General features: G+C 33.9%; 1 protein-coding gene across 12 annotated transcripts in view; it reads left to right on the top strand.

The window, feature by feature from the left end:
• ATF7I (activating transcription factor 7 interacting protein) overlaps positions 1–25,547 on the top strand; it is a 135,038-nt gene that overhangs the window by 30,665 nt on the left and 78,826 nt on the right. The window contains exon 1 of one of the 12 annotated variants that reach the window (XM_071072176.1): positions 10,560–11,294. The exons of 7 other annotated variants lie outside the window; for them this stretch is intronic. The gene's annotated coding sequence lies outside the window, so the exon portion shown is untranslated. Of the gene's footprint in view, positions 1–10,559; positions 11,295–19,025; positions 19,654–20,399; positions 21,251–21,927; positions 22,034–25,547 lie in introns of those variants that run through there. 4 more of the 12 variants (XM_071072178.1, XM_071072180.1, XM_071072175.1 and 1 more) reach the window with 4 other exon arrangements.

Here is a 25,547-nt window from a genome sequence, read left to right as displayed (position 1 = left end):
TGTTCCTCTTAAAAAACAAAATGTATTTAGCAAGCAATGTAGAATCCTCAAAATCTTCAAAATGAAATTAACTAATGAAAAGTGTAAAATGAATGTATTAGTTAGGAAATCAATTAAATTTAATATTTCTTAACCTGGGTTAAAGGAACATAGTCATTTGTTATTCTTTTTTTCTGTGCTTGAAATATTATATACAAAAATACACAATTCCATTGCAATAAAAATAATATATTACCATTACTGTAAAGATATGAGGGTGTATGCTTATAAAGAATTTTAAAATTTTGTATACAGTATTTCAGGTAGTTTCTAATATTGTTCTTTGCACTGAAACCTACTGTTTGATGTTCCTGACAGATAATTATGTAGTTTATACTTCACCATTTCTAATGATGGAAGGGGGGAGAGTCTCTAATTTCATAAGGCAGTTTCTTCTTTTGTTGGGCATCCAAACAAATTAACGTTTGTTGATTTTGAGATGAAGTTGCCTTTCATTACTTTTATTTTTGCCTGTCATAGTCCCCCACTTCCTGTCTGTCTGTAGCTCTCTTTCTCTTTTATGTCTTTTACATGACAAATAGATACTATTTAAAGAAAGCTCATTAAAATTTTCTTATGTTTTCTAGGCTAAATATCAATATCCTTCATTTTTTCCCAACATTTCCTCATACAACATACTGTTCCAGAGCATTCTTTAGCATGGTCATCTCACAGTTATTAGGTCCTTCTTTATCTGTGATGCTCAGAACCAAACATAATTAACTACTCTAAAAATGTTCCCCTTCTCCTTGGCTGTTTGTTCTACAGTTTAACTTTGCATTAGCATTTTTGGTAGCCACCTTGAGCTGTTGGATTTTCTGAGTTTGCATTAAGTTAAAACACCTCAGTCTTTCCCTAACAGGCATTGATAAACTTTAATATACTTTAATATTTGAAACAACTATGTTACCTTATTATGTTTTCTTAATAATTTCTAATGTTGTTCATCATATTTAGTATGCTTTGTCTCCATCTTCCTTGCAAGGTTTTTTTCTGTTTTAATAGTGTTTTTAAAGAACTGGCTTTTGGTTCCTTGATTGCTTGCTCTTTTGTTTTCTTTCATAATTTTTCTGCTTTTATTGTAATTCCATGCTTTGGGATTATACCTTTTTGCCTTTATTAATGTTTTTGAGTTTTTTGTTAATATATGCATTTAAGGCTATCAGTTTTAATCTGAATATCATTTTGGCTGATTTCCTTAGGTCGTATTCTGTTAGTACTTTGTTGGTATTTTTTCACTGATTTCCTTCTACCTCTAAAAGTTTTTTTTTTTTTATAAAGAGATAATTTTTCTGTCATCTTGTTGGTATATTTATTACATTATGACTAGAGAATATAGCCTTCAGTGTTTTTTTTTTTTTGTCTTTGAATTTGTTAAGATTTTCTTGTCACCATATACATGGTCAATATTAATGTACATTGGCTATATTTGTAAAAAAATTGGTTTTGGGTTTATTGGATATACAGTTCTATTTATTGTTCTGTTATTCTGGCATGCTAATAGGATGTTCATTCTTTATTTTGTTTTCTTCATCTATAGATTTATCTCTGATTGTGAATTTGTTAGTTTTTTCCTGAATTATTTAAACCTGTTTTATCAATAGGACATATCTTTTTTTTTGTTCTATTACTTGATTTTCAACTTGAATTCTTTTTTATATGTCATATATAGGTTTCATATGTATACCTACCCTTTTTTAGTGTTACTATTTGCCTAGCGTATCATTTTCTATCCTTCTATTTCAACCTTTACTCTAAGGTATTACTCTAAGGTATGTCTCGTTTATAGTGCATAGCTAATGATATTTTTGTTGCTTTACACAGCTTGAAACCCACCAGGTTTTTCCCGATTGATAATTTTCTTTATTTTTGTCCCATATTCTGCAACTTATTAGTTTGTTAACTTACACATTGCAATTATCTGGCATAAATAACGTATTTATTTTAAAGATGATTGATCCTCAGTTATTTCAGCCTGCTCAAGAGTTTTTACCTTTGGAGCTTTGCTAATTTCCTTATCTGAATTCCTTCATAGGGTCTTCTGCTGTCTTGTCTTATATTTATCTATAATCGTTTTACCAAGGGTCTGCGTTCTCTGTCTTTGCTCAGAAGTAATATATTTATTTCCTCACTCAAGCTGATTGTTAGCTTTGCTAGCTATAGAATTCTACAGTGAAAATAACTTTTCTCATGAATTTTGAGGGTACTTTTTTTTTTTTAGCTTTCAGTATTGCTGATGACAAGTCTGATGCCAGTTTAATTCTTTCTCTTCTGTAAATGATACTCTAAGTTATTAATATTTCCCTATAATGATTTTCTGAAATCTTATCACAGTATGCCTAGGTGTCAAAAAATTTTATTTTGCTTGTTTTAATTTAGTCTGTTATGGGATTCAGTAGGCCTTTATTATTGGAAAACTTGTGTATTTTTTCAGATTTGCTGATTTTTTTTTTCTTATGTTTTCCCTCCTTTTTTTCTTGGTTCTTTTTTCCCGAAACTTGAGTTAATTGAAAGTTGTTGCTTCTGGGTATATTTCTTATGTGTTTGTTCTTGTGGGTGTAATAGCTTCTCATACACTTAGAGGATTTTTTAATATACTGTTTTAAAATGTCTTCTGTTTATTCTCCTACTAATTAGCTAGTGTTTTTTGTGGGGTTTGGCCCCTGACCTTTTGTTTTGAATTCTTGAATGTATTTGAATTCTTGAATGTAATCATTTGAATTCTTGAATGTAATCATTTTGGTATTTGAGATTTCCTGTTTTACTTTGGCTGGATGCTGATGGTTCAGGTGACTGTGAGTGGTGGGCAAGTGGTACTTGCTGCACATAGGATATGCTGGTAATTTGTCTTTGGGATGGTAGCTTCCATGTCTCTCTGGGGGCATAGTGTCTATATAAGTTACTACTCTAGCTCACAAATGTCAATGCTGCCCTGGTTTAGCACTAGCATGGAAGAGAGAATGTCTGATGAACTTAACTGTTCAAATACCAATTACATGAGTGTATTTTCATGTGATGATTCACACTGGCCTATCAGGTCTAAATTGAAAGTCTGTTATTTGTACCCCCTTGTCTCTGTGTAAGTGAGGTACTTTAACTAGTTTGACATTTATCCTTCTAGTCTTTAAAATATCACTTGCATGCCTGTATACATGTTTAGATTTGTGTGTGTGTGTTTTAAAATATAATGGCATAAAAACAGGGAACATTTATTGACTGCTTACAGTATCTAAGTACTTTCTATTTATTATGTCATTTAATTCCCATAGCATTTCCACGAAGACAGACTTTGTCATTTCAGTTTCATAGATGAGGATACTGAGGTAAGGAGAAGATACATATTTTAGATAGATAACCAGGAAATAATAGGATTAATATTTAAAAAGATATTTCTGGTCCTGGGATTTGCACTATTAATTACTAAGAAGTCTGCTTTTTTGGTACATTTGACAATATTTCTCAGAGATTTTTTTTTTTAATGCCTGGGATATTAAGGGTTTTTATTTTTGTGTTTGCTATGACAGTGCAGCAGTAGGCATCCTGATACATTCCTTTGTAAAACATGTTGGTACATAGATAGATACCTTAAAGGTCCTTTGGTGTGTCAAAATGATGCACAGTTCCTGCTTATTTGTCCTTAAAAATGGATATGACACTTAACTCTTCTGCTTATGGTACATAAGACCGCTCATTTCTGTATATTAATGCTAACCACAAATAATTGCCAATCTGATGTTTAAAAATGGATTTTCTCTTTTTGTTTTGTCTTTTTTTGATGATTAGGTTGAATGCCTTTTCTCATATGTGTTTCATGAATTGGCTGCTCACGTTTCTTTATTTTTTTTTCCAACTGTTTGTCCTTTTCATTCACTAATAGATTTTCTTTTTTATTCTGGATACTAATCCTATAGCTCTATGCCATTTTTTTCAAGGATTTCTCCTAACTTGTGGTTACTTGTACTTTCTGTGCCTTTGAATATTTCTATTAATTTTATATCCAGTGTCTTTGCTATTGCACTTAACTGCCATTTTGATCGATTTTCCACCATTTATTTCAAAATCCATTTCTTCCTTATTTGTTATGTTTTATTTTTGTTTGAGACAGAGTCTTGCTCTTGTCACCCAGGCTGGAGTACAGTCGCATGATCTTGGCTCACTGCAACCTCTGCCTCCCGGGTTCAAGCCATTCTCCTGCCTCAGCCTCCTGAGTCACTGGGATTACAGGTGTCTGCCACCACGCCCGGCTAATTTTTGTATTTTTAATAGAGATGGGGTTTCGCCATGTTGGCCAGGCCAATCTTAAACTCCTGACCTCAGGTGATCCGCCAGTCTTGGCCTCCCAAACTGCTGGGATTACAGATGTGGACCATCACGCCTGGCCTTTCTTCCTTATTTGTGATGCTTCTCTGTCATAGTTACATTTTTTATTGTTTGCGTGTGTCTTTTGGATAATTATTCTGTTGTACTCTTTTTTTTTTTTTTGTACTTATGATAATAATGCTTTGTTATATGCTGTCACATTTGAGAGGGCAAACATTCCTCATTACTTTTGATTTTCAGGTTTTTCCCTGTTTTTAGCATTGTTTCACTTAGAGATTAAGTTTTCTTTTTTTTTTTTTTTTTTGGATATGGAGTCTCGCTCTGTTGCTCAGGCTGTAGTGCAATGGCGCTGGGCTCACTAATTTTTGTATTTTTAGTAGAGATGGGGTTTCACCATTTTGGCCAGGGTGGTCTCTTAACTCCTGACCTCGTGATCTGCCTGCCTCGGCCTCCAAAAGTGCTGGGATTGCAGGTGTGAGCCACCGTACCTGCCCTCAGATTAAGTTTTAAAAGTTTGTCATGCTACAAAATACCTAGGTGGAATTTTCTTTTTCTTTCTTTTCTTTTTTCTTTTGTTCTTTCTTTTCTTTTTCTTTCTTTTCTTTCATCTTTCTTTTTTTTTTTTTTTGAGACAGAGTCTCATTCTGTCACTCAGACTGGAGTGCAGTAGCATGATTATAGTTCACTGCAGCTTTGACTTCCTCCCAGGTAGCTGGGGCCACAGACACGTGTCACCACACCTGGCTAATTTTTTAATTTTTTGCTGAGGTGGGGTCTCACTATGTTGCCCAGACTGGTCTTGAACTCCTGGGCTCAAGCAATCCTCTTGTCCCAGCTTTCCAAAGTGTTGGGATTACAGGCATGAGCCACCATGCCTGGCTATAGTTACTTTTAAAAATTCTCCTTTTTTTTTCTTTAGTCACCTCCCTGACAATACTTCTAATAAATTTTATCCAGGAAGAATTGATTTTTTTTTTTACGTTGAGTCTTAGCTCTAACATTTCATAAGACGGCTCTAACATGTCATGTAAGTGTTTCTAGATACCTTTTTCTTGCCATTCTGATTTTTTTTTTTTTTTTTGAGACATTCTCCCTCTGTCACCCTGGCTGAAGTGAAGTGGCGCGGTGTCGGCTCACTGCAACCTCCGCCTGGGTTCAAGCGGTTCTTCTGCCTCTGCTTTCTGAATAGCTGGGATTTTATCGTGCCTGGCTAATGTTTTGTATTTTTAGTTGAGATAGGGTTTCCCCACGTTGTCCAGGCTGGTCTTGAACTTCCAAGCTTAGGTGATCCACCCACCTCACCCTTCCAGAGTGCTAGGATTACATTCACGAGCCACAGCACCTGGCCTGAATGTTTTCTTCGTTGTATCTTTTGACTCCTGTTTGAGCTTTTACTGTTTTGCTCAGGATTTTCACAACATATTGAATATAGTGTCATATCCTTTGTTTTTGTGTTTAAGAGAAATGTCTGTGGTGTTTTATTACTATGGTGTTTTTTGTGTTGAAGAGAAATATCTGTGGTGTATTATTATGGAATTTCTTGTTAGTTTGAAGTGATCTTTATCAGCTTAAGGAATGATTTTTATGTTCTTAATTTTTATTTTTATCAGTGCTTAATTTTAATTTTTATCAGTGAATGAGTGTTGAAATATTAGTGTCTTTTCAATTTCTGTTAAGAAAGAGTTAATTTTTGTTTACCATTTTTATATTGTCAGTAAATTTCCTACTATGCTTTAAAAATTATTAAAGGTATTTAAAATGGAAAAACAGTGCAGTTTAGGATAGAGACGTTAATATCATCTTTTAGTAGTTAACCAGGAATATGGGGATACAAGAATTCGAAGAAAATGTGTAGTTTCTTGCCTCCTGGCTTTAATGATCTGACATAGTCACAGTTAGGCCTCACAAACTGCTCTTCTAGTCTCTCTCAGCACTGTTCTTTGCACAGTATATTTATTGAATTGATTGTTGTGCTGTTAACAGTGAGGTGGCTGATCGAACTTTTTTCTGTTTACCAGTCAAATGGCTTCAGACTGTTTATGTCAACAGTAGAAAAGATGATTAAAAATTTAGAAGAGAAATATGGTATTTGGAAATGCCAAAATAAGGTCCTAGATCTGCATTTGTGAACCCTCAAAAAGAGCTTAGTTGTATGTACTTGGTGGCTTACTGCATTTATCACTGAATTTCCTTGGAATTTTTCTCCCCCGCTTCTCTCTCTCCTCTTCCTCCTTTTAAATTTTTTTTTAATTCTGGAGGCTCTAGGCTCAGTTAAATATTTTCATGTGGCAGAGAGCCAGATTTCCAATAGCCCTGAACTCAGCATGCTGCTGTTGCTTAGCAACTACTTGTGAAGTCTTGTGGCTATAACTGAATTATAAATAGGGTTATGAGCAGAAGTGCAATTGAAATTGAGATTGGAAAGAAAGGCATACTCTTTTTTTTTCCCCATCTCACTTGAATTTGAGTGATTTTTTTTTTTTTTTTAATGCAGAGTCAGTTTTCAGAAATCTGGCTTATAAACATTGGTAATACTAACCCTATCAGGAAGACAATATGGGCATCTTTGTAATTACACATTTGGAAGCTTCCCCCCCCCCCCGAAGACTAAACAGTCTATAATGGAGACATGGCAGTTCATAGACACTAGAGAACAGAACTTCTCCTAATTTTCCTGGTCATACATGTAGAACAATATCCATACATTGTATTACTGCTATATTTCTCTTCCACATTTATGTTAAAATCTACATACAGGAACACTTTATTAGATTATGTTCTTGTACTTTTCATCACATCATTTCTTTAGAGTGGCTTAAAAATTGTCCTATAATCATGACCACATAGGCATTTGATGAATATTGAATACATGAGTAAATCAACCTATCTTTATTATTGCTTAAACAGTACATTTTAAAGTACACTTCATTAAAATGTTATCAGCAAAAAACCTGAAAGATTCTTTAAGGTCTTCTAATTTAATTTCCTTAATTTCACATGGAAAGCTATAGACCTAACGATGTTAAATGATTTGCCTAAGATCTATCACACCCTGGTGTGTGTATGTGTGTGTGTTTTTTGCATTGGTCTCTCTTACCGTTACATACTTCACAACTGTCTCTTTTTTTGCACTTATATTTCATCAGTTTACACAAAATTTAATTGAATTCTGTAATTTATTAAAAAATGTACAACTAAGTTTAGTAACAAACACAATTTATATGAACAGGTTTAGTTGAGAGCAGAGGACCATAGGTATCAGTGAGTATATTTGTAGAATGGATGGAGAACACTGGCTTATTTGATACGATGATTAGGAGGTTAAGAGAGTTTCCATAGTATAGAATTTTTGGTCAGAACTCTACAGATTTTTTTCAGGTTCTAAAAGATGAAACTAAGTGGCAGTTCTTGGTTTTGGATAAAGACCTCCGTTCTTCCTTAAAATATATTAAACTTTTGTTAATAGTTAGTTTTTAACAGCCCATCCTATGAAACTAAGTCGATTGCAGACATTTGTGAGAAACAAGTAGATTGTATTCTTAGGCATTGTTGCTAGGAAAAATTTAGAGTGGTAATGTAATTTTTTCTTTTGCTGCCAGTGGAGGTGCTGGTTCATTCTTTGTTGTATGCCCAGTAGCAGAGATCTTGCTATCAAAAGTGTAAGTTTCTTTGAAAGGTTTAACTGAAGGAAGATGTAGAATTATAAATAGAATTGGCTGGAAAAGTTGCGATAAGAAATAATTTTAATTAGATCTGCAAGGAGGGATAACCAGCAGTATGCTCTGCTATAGAAGATAAATAGTTGGTACAAAGAGGAATTTGAATTTCTTCCATAATATGGAAGAGGATTAAGAGTCTTTTTTCTTTCACCTTTTTTTTTTTTTTTTTTTTTTTAAGTGACAGGATCTCACTCTGTAGCCCAGGCTGAAGTGCAGTGGCACAATCATGGCTCACTATGACCTTGACCTCTCGGGCTCAAGTGATCCTCCCACCTCAGCCTCCTAAGTAGCTGGGACCACAGCTGTGCACCACCACACCCTGCTAATTAAAAAAATTTTTTTGTTGAGACAGGGTCTTACTATGTTGTCCAGGCTCATCTTGAACTGCTGGCCTCAAGCAGTCTTCCCACCTATAGGCGTGAGCCACTGCACCCAGACATCTCAGCTGCCACTTTAAACTCCTGTGGGTTTTTAGTAGGGCAGGGGGAAGAGACTAGAAATAAGATAGAGATCCAGGGTGAAGTTCCTGGAACTCTCTAAACTATTCTAAGGCATTTTAGTTGCTATACTAATTGTTCTAAGGTACCTTGATTATTCAGTTTCCCTCAGATTTGGATTGGTATGTGATGTGTAACTGCTTTGAATAAAGTTTTGCAAGCATGATGCCTTCTTGCTTTTCTTGAAACAGAACTGGCCAGTATAAGCAAAAATTATTTTAAAAGTATTAAAACTAATAAAATATGAAATACCAAGACATAATTAAAGTGATATTTGATATGTGGGATTATTAAATGTTCTCACTTGTAGTGCTTTTTTTTTTTTTTAGTTTTTGAGACAGAGTCTCGCTTCGTTGCCGAGGTGGAGTGCAGTGGCGTGATGTCAGCTCACTTCAACCTCAGCCTCCTGGGTTCAAGCAATTCTCCTGCCTCAGCCCCTGAGTAGCTGAGACTACAGATGTTTGCGCCATGCCTGGCTAATTGCTGTACTTTTAGTAGAGTTGGAGTTTCGCCATGTTGGCCAGCTGGTGTCGAACTCCCAACCTCAAGTGATCCACCTGCTTGAGCCTCCCAAAGTGCTGGGATTACAGGCGAGAGCCACCGTGCCTGGCCTGTAGTGCTTTATTAACAAAATCTGATATGTTTGTGATACACTCTTTCACTAATTGTGACTCAGGTTTATTCATATTGCTTTCCTTGCAATGAGGATAATAGTATAAATTAAGATCTATTTTAAGATATTTTAGATATAAATATAATTGTGGTTAAATTTTGGATATCTGTTGCATATGAATGTAACATTAAAAAAAAATAAGTAAAATAAACTAAGCTACTTTTCATAGAGACCAGTGTTTAAAATAACAGTTTTGTTTCTGAGATGGAATCTCGCTCTTTCGCCCAGGCTGTAGTGCAGTAGTGTGATCTCAACTCACTGCCACCACGCCCGGCTAACTTTTTGTATTTTTAGTAGGGATGGGGTTTCATCATCTTGGCCAGGCTGGTCTTGAACTCCTGACATCATGACCCACCCACCTCAGCCTCACAAAGTGCTAGGATTACAGGCGTGAGCCACCGCGCCTGGCCAATGTTTTTAAAAACTTGGTTAAATTTCATTTTAAAATCTTAACTACTGTTAAATATTCGGTTAAAAAGAGCATCAGTCAGTGGATTACTCGTATAATTTTTACCCTTTCTCCACTGGAGCTTTTTGTTACTTAAAATGGTTATGTGTTCTTATATGTTTTAAAGGCATTGTTTCTAATCTTTATTTCATGATTAAAGTAAGTTCTCTACATATAATTTTTATATTAAGTGTTTAAGGGTTTCATAGTGTCAAGTATATGAATTCACTTTGCATTTTGGATAACAAGTAGTGACCAAAGAAAACCTTTAAAAATTAGTCATTTCATCAAAACACACTACTGGTTACTTTGATATAAGAAATGCATAGAACAAGTACTTTAATAAATAGCATTGGTTTTAACATGACTTGGCTGTCAAACCAGCCATTCGTTTCAGCAACTGTAATTTAAATTCTTGAAATTAAAAGGTTGGTTTTTTTTTTCTTTTTGTTTTTTCTTTCTTATTTATCTATTTATTTTTTGGTTTGATTTGGTTATTTTGTACTGATCTGTGATCCTCTTCATGATGTTATATTAGACTATACATTGTTTGCCATGTTTAGGAATTAAAATCCACTCCATAATAAATTTGTACTGTACAGAGAGACTTGCCTATTAAGCATTATTAGGTTGGAAAGATAGAATGATAAAATGCATTCTGTTATCTGGGTAAAGGAGTTAGAAATTTCAAGTATTGTCAACTTTACTACACTTTAGGTAAAATTAAAAAATCAAAAATAGTGCCGTACAGATTATTTATGTGCATGTTTAACTTTTACTTGACACAATCATAAGATAATTTGTTTTTCTAACTGATAGAAATTATTTTAACTTAATTGAGAAAATAATTATTGAATGCCTACTGTGTATAAGACACTACTGTTTGTGGAAAGAAGTTTGTGTTAAAAAATGTATAAGGCATACTTCCTACCTTATTTTGAAGTCTGCTTTGGTAAGTTATGTAAGCTTTGTATTTTTAATACATATTAAACGGTTTTTTTAAACCAACAAATCTCATCGACTCATAAAATTATAGAAAAAAAGTGCTAGGAAAATTGCAGTACTGTTTAGAATTTGAGATTTTAGAGAACCTTTGATGTATTAAGACTGTGATTCAAGTGTTTTATGATTCTTCTGTAAATAGAAAAACACTTAAATATATAGGTATTGATGTGCGCTTGCACACACACACCCACAAATATATATGGACAATGGCATGTTTCTTGAAAGTGGCCCATTTATTTAGCTTAACATTCATTTCTTTAATTGGCACCTAATAAGTAAAGGTGTCAAGTTAATATTTTAGGTGATGAAATGCAAGGCACATTTTTTTTCCAAGAAAATAGAGTGTTTTTGCTGGAAGTTTTGCTTTTATATTCGCATCTATTCTAAGATTCCTGCTAGCATATTGTTTCTATTTTTAGGCTGTTGCCAGGCAGATTTAAAATTTCTTCTCTTATGGCTGTCTAATTTCTATCTTCCTGATTGGTTACATGATGCTGCTTTTATTAGCCAACCACAGTGACTATGCAAATTGTATTTCAGTTTCTGTTGCTGTGAAAGAACTGATAAGATGGCTGCAGGGGGCTCCCTTTGGGGTATGTTTTTTATTTTAAAGAGGGTTTTCATCAATACGTAGTAAGAAGCAAAGGTAGATTTCCTTTGAAGGGGCATTTTATTTTTGAAATGGGAAATCTAACTAAGCAAGCTTTATAAAAGGCTGAAAAATGCCTCTCTTGTGTATTTGATTTTAATGCTGCTCTGTTTTGCCTCTATTAGGCAACTTATAAGTGGGTATATTTTATTACTTTTTGTATATAAACATGCCAGCATGCTAGTTTAGAAGTCTGTTAAAATGTTCTAGATTATTGTCTTTGCTTTCTAAAATAATAGTTTTTTTTCATGTAGGAATTATTTTAGATGTCAGTTATGTGTATATAGCGCATCATTCTTTTAGCCAGTACTTACCTGTATTCTATGTGCTCAACACTATGTAGTTCACTAATATTATACTAGAATACTTCATTTTTTTGTTCTTTTGTGAAATGACCTCAGAGGCACATCATCATGATATCAGCATATTTAAGATGTTTTCTAATATCAAAGCTTTGGACACTTAAAATATATTAACTTTTCCTGAGATTTGACAGAGATTAAAATTTGAAAGAAGCAGTAATTTTATACTGGATACTTGGTAAAAAATGTCAAAGTGTTCCATTAAACAATACACAAATGTAGTATTAGAGTCCATTTATAATAAAAATGTCTTAAAGGATACCTTTAGAGCATTGGCAAATACAGAGAATGGTGACAAAACACGCCATATGAATAAAAACAATATTGATAAAGTGTGACAAAGCCATTTGTAACATCAGAAAGTTCAAGAAGTATACCTCATTTAAAAACATTTATCATCATTAATTACATATAAGGCCTTTTGGTTATAGTACCATTTTATAATAAAAGATAATGTTTTTGTTTCACTTAAGACTGTCTAGTCTTTTTGGTAAAAGATAGTTAATTGCATTTTCTATGTGTAGAAGACTTTATTAATATTTGCTCCTGGAGGGGTCACCTGTGTCATGCTTAGTACTGCTTTCTTTTTGTTTTTAAATATCTTGCATGGGTATTTTATGCCCATTACTGTAATCCTGCAAGATGAGCATACTGTAGAATTACGTACCATTTAAGGACAGGGAAAAAGAGTAATGACCTCATCCAAGATGAGCACATAAGAGAACAAGGCTGCGGCTATTTTACACATACTGCCTTTCACCATCAATATAATTACAGATACACTTGTTGGCTTAAAAATGTGAATGCTCTAAAGTATAAACCAACACTCGGTTCTCTTGGTATAGTTGTTCTGTCCATGTTGGAAGTGTGACCCAGTAAAGGGGTTTAGGTTAAAAATAAATGAAAAACACTTGACTGAAGTTCTGCTATTCTTTTTTTTAAATATCAAGTTTATTGAGATACAATTCACATGTCATACAATTCACCTGTTTAAGTGTATAATTCAGTGGTTTTCAGCATATTCACAGTCGTGTAATCACCATAATCAATGTTTGAACATTTTTATTACCCTATAAAGAAATCCTGTACCCTTTAGCAACCAACCCTCATTTCCTCCCAGGCCCTCCAGCCCTAGGCAATTGGTAAGCCACTTTCTGTCTGTATAGCTTTGCCTATTCTGGATATTTCATATACAGTAGTACCCTCTTCTCCACAGTTTTGTTTTCTGTGGTTTTAGCTCTCTGTAGTCAACTGTGGGTAATATTAAGTGGAAAATTTCAGAAATAAATAATTAATAAGTTTCAAATTTGGCACCGTTCTAAGTAGTATGATGAAATCTCATGCCATTCTCCTCTGTCCTACCTAGGATACGAACCATCCCTTTGTCCAGTATGTTCAGCGTGTCTATACTGTAGATGCTACCCACCCATTAGTCATTTAGGAGATGTCTGGGTTATTAGATTTGTGCTGATATCACAATGTTTGTCATAAAGTCACCCTTATTTTACTTAATAACAGCCTCAACATGCAAGAGTAGTGATGCTGGCAATTTGGATATGCCAAAGAGAAACTGTAAAGTGCTTCCTTTAAGGGAAAAGGTTAAAGTTTTTGACTTAATAAAGGAAAGAAAAAGAATCGTATGCTGAGGTTGCTAAGATCTTTAGTAAGAACTATCTTATAGTTTTGTGAAACGAACAGTGTATTGTTATAATTGTTCTACTTTATTGTTATTGTCAGTCTCTTACTGTGCCTAATTTATAAGTTAAATGTCTTATATGTATAGGAAAAAACACAGTATATATAAGTTTCAGTACTATCCAGTTTCAGGCATTCACTGGGTGTTTGGGAATGTATCTTCTGTGGATAAGCGGAGAATACTGTAAATGGAATTATTCAGTATGTGGCCTTTTGTGATTGGCTTCTCTTACTCAGCATGTTTTCAAAGTTTACACATGTAGTAGCATGTTCAGTACTTCATTCCCTTTATGGCTGAGTGATATTCCATCATATAGATATACCACATTTTATTTATCCATTCATTAGTCACAGGGCATTTAGGTTGTTTCCAGTTTTGGGCCATTATGCGTAGTGCTTCTATAGAGCATTCGTGTACAAGTTTTTGTGTGGACATATGTTTTCATTTCTCTTGGGTATTTACCTAGGAATGGAATTGCTGGGTCGTATGACAACTCTGTGTTTCACATAGTATGGAACTGCCTGTTTTCCAAAGCAGCTGCACCTTTTTGCAATCCCACCAGCATTGTATGAAGGCTCCAATTTATCCATATCCTTACCAGTACTCATTATTCTTCTTGATTATAGCTGTCCTGGTGTGTGTGAGGTGTTATCTCATTGTGGTTTTGACTTGCACTGATGACTAATGACGTTTACTGCCTATGAATTATTGACTTATAAAAACCATAGCTTTAGGAGAAAAATCTAATGTAAGTGACGGGTTGATGGGTGCAGCAAACCACCATGGCACTTGTATACCTATGTAACAAAACTGCACATTCTGCACATGTACCCCAGAACTTAAAGTATAATAATAATTTTTAAAGAAAACAGAAAAAGAAAAAAAAAGCGTTTTTGTGGAAATGCCTATTATGTCCTTTACTCATTTTAAAATGGAGTTATTTGGTGTTTTATTATTGAATTTTAACAGTTTTTATATATTCAAGATACAAGTCTCGTATCGGGTATATGGTTTGCAAATATTTTCGTCCATTGTGTGAATTGTCTTTTCACTTTCTTAGTGGTTTCCTTTGCAGCACGAACAGTTTTAATTGTGATGAAGTTCAGTTACACTGTTTTTTTTTTCCCCTTCTTTTGTTGCTTCTTCTCTTTGGGTCATATCTAAGAAACCATTGTCTGTTCCAAATTTATGAAGATTTATGTCTGTGTTTCCTTCTAAGATTTTAGTTTTAGCTCTTAAATTTAGGTCTTTCATTTATAGGAATTAATTTTTGTATATGGCAAGAAATAGGAGTCCAACTTCATTCTTTTGCATGTGGCTATCCAGTTTTTCCAACACTCTTTGTTTAAAATACTATTCTTTCCCCATTGAATGGTCTTGTAACCCTTGTCTAAGACAATTTTCTGTAAAAGTGAGGGTTTATTTCTGTTCCAAAATATATCCTAAGGATATACCTGTCATTTTGCTAGTAGTGCCACACTGTCTAGGTTACTGTAGCTTTGTAATAACTTTTGAAAATGCAAAGTATGAGTTCTCCAAGTTTATTTTTCTTCTTCAAGATTGTTTTGGTTGTTCTGGGACCTTTGCATTTTCATATTAAATTTAGGATCAGCTTATCAGTGTCTGCAAAGAAAATAGCTAGGATTTTGATATTGTCTTAAACCTGTAGCTTTAATTTGAAGAGTGTTGACATCTTAAGGATATGAGTCTTTCGATTCATGAGTATGAACTGTCTTTTATTTATTTATGTCTTTAATTTCTTCAACAGTATTTTATAGTTTTCAGAATGTTAAGTTTTGTACTTTTGGCAAAATAATTTTCGATATTACTGTAAATGGAATTGTTTTATTTTTGGATCATTTGTTTCAAGGGTATAGAAATGCAAAAGATTTTTATATATTAATCTTATAGTCAACTTTGTTAAACTCTTATTAGTTCTAATAAATTTTTAGTTGATTTCTTACTATTTTCTATATACGATATTTTATTATCTGTAAATAAAAATAGTTCTTTCTTTTTTTTAAAGTTGTATGACTTTGGGCTGGGTATGGTGGCTCATGCCTGTAATCCCAACACTTTGGGTGGCCGAGGCAGGTGGATCACCTGAGCTTGGCAGTTTGAGACCACCAGCCAACATGGTGAAACTCCGTCTCTACTAAAAATACGAAAATTAGCCAGACTTGGTGGTTCACGCCTGTAATTCCAGCTACTCAGGAGGCTGAGGCATGAGAATCACTTGAACCCGGGAGGCAGAGGCTACAGTGATCTGAGATTGTGCCAGTGCACTCCAGCCTGAGTGACAGAGAGAGACCATGTCTCAAAAGACAAACAAACAAAAAGTTGTTTGACTTTTATTTCATTTCTTGCCTAATTCTCCTGGCTAGAACTTCTAGTTCAATGCTGACTAGAAATGGTGAGGGCAGATAACTTTTCTTGTTCTGATCTTAGGGTGAAAAATTTCAGTCTTTGACCATTAAGTATGATAGCTGTGGGTTTTTCCTTGGTGCCCTTTATCAGGTTGAGGAAATCCTCTTCTAAGTTTGTTGAGTGAATTCTGCTCTTAATTGCTATGTTAAATTAAGGATGAGATAATTTAATACTTAGAAAGCTGCTGGTAATACTCTTGTATCTAATACATGAAGTAGTCAGCAGGCTGGTGAAACTGGGGAGGGAGTCTACTCTCAGGTCTCATTTACTGAGTAGATAGGTTTTACCAGTGATCTTAAATGACATCTCCATTTTCAAAGAGATAAAGAAGACAATTGTGGAAGATACCATGTAGGTGATTGTTCAACATTTTATTAAAATGGTACCAAAACTTAAATGATGAAATGCATTAGAAGGTTCCTGTGCTGAAGAAAACAACTTGGTACTGAATTGGGTGTCTGCTTTACCTCACTAAGTTAAAATTACTATCTGTGTAATTATGGATAGTAGCATAGTTATTGATTTATTAATTCACATGATATGTAAAGTTGAAATTATGTAAATTATCACATAAACTAATGAGAAAAGGATATGTTTTGTTATAGTGTCTGACATATATTATTCCTCAATAAGCATCAGTTTCTTTTTCTCCTTTCAAAGTGTGTAATAAATAAAATGGGTTTTTTTCAAGGTGTTAATAAAAGGCAGAATTTATAAGGCATGGTTGGGAATAATAAACATCAAATTCAAGATTATGCTTATCTTGGCATTTAGGAGTCAAGGATGAGGAAGGAGGAGTAAGCTGTTGTGTTGCACAGGGCACTTTATTTTTATTTCGTAATGAAAAATTATGTGTTAGTATAGCTAAACATTAATAAAATAACATAAAACTTGAGCTAGAATGGAACTTAGCAAGCATCTGGCCTAACCTCTTCAGTTTTACAGTTGAGGAAACTGAACTCTAAAGAGTTAAATTGATTTATTCTATGCTGGTGTATACTAATGTTAGAACATGGAATAGAACCTAGTTTTGTTAGTTCAGAAGTCTTTTTGTTATGCCAAGCTTTTTAGAATATGTATATTTTAAATTAGTGTGATAGTTTGTATGATATTTTATAATTATACCTTTTTACAGCAAAAGAATTCTATGTCCCTACCTTTTGCCATGTGATGTGAGGTGTTTCCCCTTGGGAGATTTTTACTTCCCATGCCGTTAATGACTAATTTGGTTTTAGCCAAAGGAATGTGAATGAAAGTAATGTCTAAGCAAAAGCTTTAAAATAAGCTGGTCCTGCCCATGGCCCACAGGCTGCATACAGCCCAGGGCTGTTTTGAATATAGCCCAACACAAATTTGTAAACTTTCTTAAAACATTATGAAAATTTTTTTTTTCAGCTCATCTGCTATCATTAGTGTATTTTATGTGTGATCCAAGACAATTCTTTCATTGTGGCCCAGGGAAACCAAAAGATTGGACACCCCTGCTAAAAGCTGTTGTATACTGTGTATCTCTGTCATATTGGTCTTTTCCCTCTGCCACAAGGCCTAGATGGGGTGAGGGGGTGCTGTTCCTTCAGCCTGGTGTCCTAGAATGAAAAAGTATACAGTTATTGGCCAGTGAAATTTTGTTGTTGTTGCTGCATTATCATCTAGTAAAAGGTGACTGACACAGAAAGTTAGCTGTCCAGCTTTTCTCTTTAGGTTGGGTTAATAAGAAAAGTAAGAGCTATTTCCTGGCATTTGAGGGATTTACATCTTTCAGCTCCTCATACCTCATTCTGGGTGTTTTACTTCACCCAAGCAAAATGTGAAAAGTACGTTTGGACAAATGATTTCTACTGCTGGTTATTTATTTATTTTTTAAATGAAACCTGGTCTTGCTATGTTGCCCAGGTTGGTCTCTACCCTTCAGGCTCAAGCAGTCCACTGCCTCAGCCTCCGAAGTAACTGAGATTACAGGTATGTGCCACTGCTCCCAGCTCTGGACAAATGATTTCTTAAATTCCTGTGGAGATAAATACAAGACCTTCTATAACTTCACTCCTTATCTTCACTCCATAATGATAATAGAGTTTGGCAAGCTAGTGAGTTGGGCCTTGATGGAAAATTGGCCAATTTTCTAAAGGGGTGTAATTTGCTCTGTGTATTCTAAAATGGCATTTGTTGGATCAAGTCATTTAATTTTATTTTGCCCTTGTAAGACAATGATCCCCAAAATTGACTTGGAGAAGTAATTTTAAGGTATCTTATGTTTTTATCATATAGACTGTTCCAAAATTTCTGAAAACATAGCACTGAATGCAACACGAAGTTAGATTGTAGTGACAATTCTGGCTTTGATTTAACCAAAATTTTAAGAACATGATTTACTCCTGCATAGTCTAGGGAATTGTTGGTAAAGCAAACTCCCTATTTCCTTTGTGGTTGGTTATTTTTTACAACGTAGTTTGGGGATATTGCATTCCACATTTTGGTTGGTGACAGGCAGAAGGGTTAATTTGTGGACGTGTCAGATATTATGATCACTCGATAACTTACTCAACTGAGTTTATGAGTATTTGATAAACAGATTTCACCACTTACTGTTTTTTTTTTAAGACAGCAGGATAGCTAGTGACAGTTATTTTATACTAGTTGAGAGAACAGTAGCTAACAATGCAACAGGATAACATCTATTTACATAGCCTTTATGTTATACTGGGTATTGTCAGTAATTTAAAGACGATTTACAGTATACAGCAATATGTGTATAGGTTATATGCAAATACTACACTACTTTATATAAGGGACTTGAACATTGTCAGATTTTATCTGTGGGAAGTCCTGAGACCAGTCTCCCACAAATACTGATGGACATCATATTTAAAATAAAAATTTCAAAATCTTTATACTAAATTTGAGCAGATAAGTATCAAAGTGAGTGAACAGACTCACTAGTCTATTTAATGAACAATAAGCAGTAAAGCAGATTATTAGCATTTATTGTGCAACCCATTATTCTTTATGATTTTAAGAGTATTGCAAATTCTCAAGCAAAATTTAGAAATGCAAAATAAAATCATACAGTTTTCAACTGAGATTGGGATTCTTAAAGAACCTAATAGCAGAGTTGCATTTCTAAAGAGGTTAGAAATTATCAGTTAAATATTAAATATTTAATATTTAATTCAGCCATTTAATGAAAATAAACTTGAATTAAAATTATTTTCACTAGAAAAATGAATGAAATGTTCATTCAGAAAAATGTTATACTCTCAGCCAACAGCATGAATATAATTGAAATGCCTTTGTCAAAGATAGAAATGCCATGTCCACTTAATGTTTTCTAAGTTTTTGCTTTAATTTTATTTTGAAGTATACTTCATCAAATATTCATTACTTTGAATTAATACAGCATTTGTTTTGTTTATGTGTTGTATATGCTTTTTGACCTAACAATCATGGTACTTAGTTAAGTCTGTTCTTGGAAAGCAGTACAGATCCTATTTTATTTAATCAGAGAAACCCTACCATAGACCTGTTTTTCAAACAGAGCATCTGGAGTTAATATTCCTAATGTTTCCAGTTCATTGTTCACCTTTATTTTCACATCCTTTGGATTTTTGATAGAGCACTTGCCCTCATCTGCTTCCCTTGTTGCTGGGCAAGGTTTGTGACACTGATGTCTGATTGGTTTTAGACTATTTCGGCTTTGAGCCAATCAGACAGTGAATTTCAGTTCTCTCACAGGACTGAAACATTGAAGCAGCTGTTGATATATTTTTCCTGTGGGGAGATTATATAAACTAAGAGTATGGCTGCAGCAAGCTCCCTCTTGGGTATGTTTGAAAAATTACAAGGTTCATCTGTAAGGAAGGGGGGAAATGAGGTTTATTTTTAAAACTTGGTTATTAAGAACACCTAATAAGTAGTGAATTTGAGAAAAAAAATTCTGATAACAAATTTTCCATTTTTATTTTATAATTCTATATTTAAAGAACTATAGAATGGTGTAATGTAATAAAAATGTCTTTTATTTTCATGAATATTTACTTTGTAATCCACACTTGTTTTATAATAAAGCTTTGAAAAGACATCTCATATAACCTTTTGTAACGCTGCAAAAGGCAGTTAAGGAGAAAAGGATGTAGTAATTGTACTTTTACCACTTAATATAGGTTGTCCAGCATCAGACATTTAGATTTCATTAGATGAATTAAACTAAGTCAGTTCAGTGCAGTAGACAGCACAACACTTCATAATACTATCCCTAGTAATCCTTTGGGTCCAGAATACTATTAATTTTTGGAATCGGAAATCTGCAACAATAGTGGTAGATGGGTATGAAAATTTTTTTTTTACTTGTCTGGATTTAAGGTTTTGCTAGATTTATATATACTATATATATGGTCTATGGAATTTTTAAAAAGAAATTTACATTTGAATTTTTCATTGTATAGAAAAGTATGTTCTTATGTATATTGTCCATGTTTGACTTATTCCTCAGGTAGGAAATTAATTTATATTAATGTATATTTCTGGAAATGTTCATGGATATTTATTAAAGCAAAAAGATGTAAATCTTATTCATTTATGTGTGTGGTATATTTAATGCATGTTACATGGATTTAGGGTTTTATGTAAACTGTGTTCTAGATTCTTTATTTCAAACAAAGAACCACACTTAAGTATTACAGATACAGCTTTTGTTTAACTATGTTTTTCTGACCTTATTGTCTGTCTCCTGTTGCTGGGCAGGAATCAGAATGCTGGCTGCTGATTGGCTGAGTTTGTGAACGGCTCTTGAACAGCCATTTAAATTCTTGAGCTTTTTGAGCAGGCAGATTGTAGGCTAAGACATAACAGCTTCCCTTTGTTGTTTCATTGCTATGATCTCTTGCTAGAAAGAAGTGGGTGGAGGGGGATGAAGCAGAGAAGAGAGTAATGTTTTCATTTAAAGAAGAAGCTCGTTGGGCTTTCCTTAAAAATATTTTTAAAATAATTTACCAAACATTTGAAAAAAAAAATTTCCAAGCCAGAGAGACTTAACCCTTCTCTGGTTATTTAAATATAAATTCCTGTGGAAAAGATTTTATTAGTGATAGTGTTTTCCCAGAGTTCTTGAATATACAGAGACTTGACATTATTTTGACTCTCTTCCTCATGAAAAAAATACTTTCAGGAGAAACTAGTTCATCATGTTTTGCAGTTACTTTTAGACATGGCAGACATCTTCTGCCGTAAAATACCAATGCTTTTTCTGCGAAAATGAATTACAGTCATGTGAAAGTTTTCTGATTTGAGTTGCCACCTAAAATACTAAATTTATTTTATAGAATAGTTTTATGAATGGCATCTTAGTTCTAGGTGACAGTACTAAAATGATCCTTGGAAGTGTTTTGCTGTGGTATTACAGCCATGGAAACTTGTTTGCAGGTAACACACCCTTCTTTAATGTGTATCTTTCTTAAATATGCTTTGCTAATGCAAAATACATTTCTAAAAGCAGACTGCTGATTGGTTGGTACAGATATGGCTGAGCTAGTTTGAACTAATTGTTCATGCTACTTCCTTATTGCTTTGTCTGTTTTTTATTATGTTTAGAACCCATAAGATCCGGTAAATGGCTGTAGTGTGCTCCCTTGTGGGTATGGATGGTAGTTATTCTGTAATTCTTTTTAGAGTGCTTTATTATTACTGAAGTTAATGGCAATTTTATTGATAAAATCAACTTTTCTTAAATTATATATATTTTTATTAAATATTATTTGGTGGTGGCAATTTAATATTAAATGTGAGGTTTACATGTTGGATTTTGTAATTTATATGTAAAATACCAAAGGGGAATTTGTCTCACACTTTTTAGTTTATTCCTAAAAACATTATCCTGAATATTTAGTTTATTCCTAAAAACATTATCCTGAATATATAGATGGTGATGGTTATAACATTTATTGAGTTCTTACTACATTCCAAGTGCTCAATGTATAGAATCTCATTTAGTTCTCATGGCAACCTTTGTGACAGGTGTTGTTATTCATCCCTTTTTAAGGTAGCCAAAACTAAGAAATTGATGTTAGTTTGCCCAGTCTCACACAGTAGGTTTCCTGGAAGAATTGGAATTCAAATCTATGAATTTGTCTACAGTCTACAGAGTTCATACTCTTAATTGGGTTATTACAAGTTATGACTTTTTTTAAAGGAATGCTTACTTTTACTGTAAGAGTTCATGTTCTTAATTGGGTTATTAAAAGTTATGAATTTTTTAAAAGGAATACTTACTTTTAATGCAATTGGTAATAACTACCAGCTATCCATATAATATCTGAGATGTGGATATTTTGAGGCTAAATTCAAAAGAATGGCCTTTTGAAATACTTACAGGGTAACTATGCTACTTATATTATAAATTTAATTATTTTGTAGTTTTGGAATTAGTAAGGAAAAGTGACAGCAAAATACAATGCATTGTATATGTATCTTTTTGCAGAAAATTTTGCAGTTAGAATAACTGTAATGATGGGAAGGGAAAAACCTTGAAGGTGTGAAATTTTAGTCTGTAATTAAAAATCCTTAACATAGTGTCTATTATAATTTTGTATTAAGGTTTCTGTTTAAATGAAGAGTAATTTTCCTAAATATTTAGTTATATAAATAAAATGGCTAGAATAAGACATATGTTCTAAGTTATTGGCTCAAAATGAGAGAATGAATACAGAATGTATCACAGTCTAGAAATTCTCTGACAAGGTGGTAGAATCTCAAGCTGAATTGGCCTCCAGCAAATAGGCTAGGCTTATTGTTTTATGCCCTTCAGCCAAAGATCAGCAGGAACACCTTTGTAATTGAACAAGTTAGGTTTACTATTTGTTGCAGGGAGGAAATAATGTTCACTATGGGGAAACTGTAAGGCACATCATTCAGTAAGAGGATGTTAGAAAAAACCTAGTATAGGATTTGAGTATAGTATAGTATAGGTTGGGTTACTCTGGGGAAAGATTAAGGAAGTAGATCCTTATCGTGGATTGGGTGGCATCAGAAACTTGGGGCACTTCTATACTTGGGTATCTCAATACATTTTATCTATATAGGGAGGACAGACTATTATAAGATAAAGCTGTAACTGATAAAGAAGTAGTCATCACTTATTTAGTGAGGGGGGATGTTTGGAATTTTGTGGGTTGCACAGTGACCTTGTCTGACTTGAATGTTCTCTGAGTTGGTTTTGTGTCCAACCAGAGAACAGCATGGCTTAACCGTAAGCATCAGATCCGTTAACAACATTGAGCCCTAGCTGTGAGTGTCAGTTAAGTTTTCAGACATCAGGGGCTGCATTTCTTTCTTTCTCAGGCCAAAGCAAATGTATTCTACCATATCATTCCTACTGGTGATGGTAATGGTAAGTGACTATCCAGTGTTAAAACAGTATTCCTGCCTCCTATACATCTTAGTCCTTAAAGGTATTTGTTTTATTCTACTATTGATTGATGACATTGTTTTCTTCAGAACCACATCTTTGTGCTCTTTTGTTTGCCTTTATTGCACTGGCCAGATGTTAACATGGAAATGGTTACAGGAAACATCCTTGTTTTTTTCTGATCCTATTTCAATATCAGACATGATACCTCTAGTTTTCTTGGTAGATAACCTTTATCAGATTTGAGTAAGTTTCCTTGTATTCTTAGTTTCCAGGAAGTTGTAATTATGCATCAGTCTTGAATTTTGTCAAATGAATATTCTGTATTTGTTGAGGTAATCCTTTGTTCATTTTGTCCCTCTGTTCTGTTTATGTGGTGAATTAAGTAGCTTGATTTGTTTTGTGGTTTTCTTTCATGCTTAACAGTATTGTTTCAGAGTTCTGGAGGCAAGGCATTTGAAATCACGGTGTTGTCACTGCCATTCTCCCTCTGAAGGTGGCTGAGGAAGGATCTGTTCCAGGCCTCTCTCCTAGCTTCTGGTAGTTGCTTGGCTTGGGGTACCATAACTTCAATCGTCACGTGGCATTCTCCCAGTATGCATGTCTGTCTATGTCCAGATTTTCCCCTTTTTATAAGGACACCAATTGTATTGGATTAGGGCTCACTTTAGTATCCTTATATTACCTTGATCACTGTAAAGGCCCTGTTTAAATAAGATCACATACTGAGGTACTGGGGCTTAAAACTAATATCTTTCTGGGGATGTGGTGGGGTGTGGGATGTTGCACAATTCAGTCAGTAACAACCTGGTACCAGACATTCAGTTTAGGCAAAACTCATAATTGTACACTCTGCTGGGTGTGAAATAAAGTCAGACTGCATCATGGCTTGTTCATGGTCAACACTGCTTGATTTTTGAATGTGAAATCGGCCTTGTATTTTTCTAAGTAAGCTTCACTTGGTCAGAATTCATTACCTTTTTAAAAAGCCTACTTCTAAATAACTCATAGATGAAAGAAGAATCATGATGGATATTAGAAAATATTTTAACAGAATAATGTAAATGACACATGAAAATGTGAGATGCAACTAAAGTAGCTCTTAGAGGGAAATTTATAGTTTTATATGCACACATTGCAAAAGAAGAAAGATTGAAAATAACACTTAAGCTTGAATCTCAAGGAAAAGGATGGCATGTTAAACTCTTTCCAAGAAAAAGTAAGAGAAAAGAAATAATAAATATTAGAGTAAATAATTAAAATAAGAAAGCAGATGTAAAACTAAGGAATATCAGCCAAGTAAAGGTTCATACTTTAATAAGTGAATAGAATTGATAAAACTCTAGCACAACTTACCAAAAAAAGAGAAGAATACACACACATACACACACACACACACACCCTTTGTACTTATTTTTAAATTTTTTTTGTAGTGGCATTACTGAGATATAACCACATATCTACTATTCACCCATTTAAAGTACAATTCAGTAATTTTTAGCATATTCACAGAGCTGTATAATCATCACCATAATCAATGTTAGAACATTTTCATAACCCCATAAAGAAATCCTGTACCCTTTAGCAGCCACTCCTCATTTTCTCCAGAACCATCCAACCCTAGGCAGTCACTGATTTACTTTCTGTCTCTAGATTTGCCTACTCTGGACATTTCATATAAATTGAATCATTCAGTATGTGGCCTTTTGTGACTGGCATCTCTCACTCAGCATATTTTTAAGGTTTAAGCATGTAGTAGCATGTTCAGTACTTCATTCTCCTTTGTGGTTGAATGATATTCTGTCGTATGGGTATGCCACATTTAATTTCTCCATTCATCAGTCATGGAACATTCAGGTTGTTTCCAGTTTTGGGCCATTGTGAGTAGTGCTTCTATAGAGCATTCGTGTACAAGTTTTTGTGTGGACATGTTTTCATTTCTCTTGGGTATACACCTAGGAATGGAATCGCAGGGTCATATGACAACTCTGTATTTCACATACTGTGGAACTGCGTGTTTTCCAAAGCAACTGCACCTGTTTGCAGTCCCACTATCATTGTATGAAAGTTCCAGTTTTTTCAAATCCTTGCCAACACTCATTATTCTCATTGATTGTAGCTGTCCTGGTTTGTATGAAGTGTTATTTCATTGTAGTTTTGATTTGCGTTTCACTGATGACTAATGATGTTTATTGCTAACGGACTTTTGGCTTAGGGGTCTCTTTCTGGAAATGTCTGTTCAAGTCCTTTGACCATTTTTAAATTGGGTTATTTGATTTATTGAATTATAGCAGTTCTTATGTATTCTAGATATAA

Source organism: Macaca nemestrina, chromosome 10 (genome assembly GCF_043159975.1).
Source record: "Macaca nemestrina isolate mMacNem1 chromosome 10, mMacNem.hap1, whole genome shotgun sequence".
Taxonomy (NCBI): Eukaryota; Metazoa; Chordata; class Mammalia; order Primates; family Cercopithecidae; genus Macaca; species Macaca nemestrina.
The sequence above is the reverse complement of the archived record's forward strand: the minus strand, read 5'-3'. Positions and strand labels throughout refer to the sequence as shown.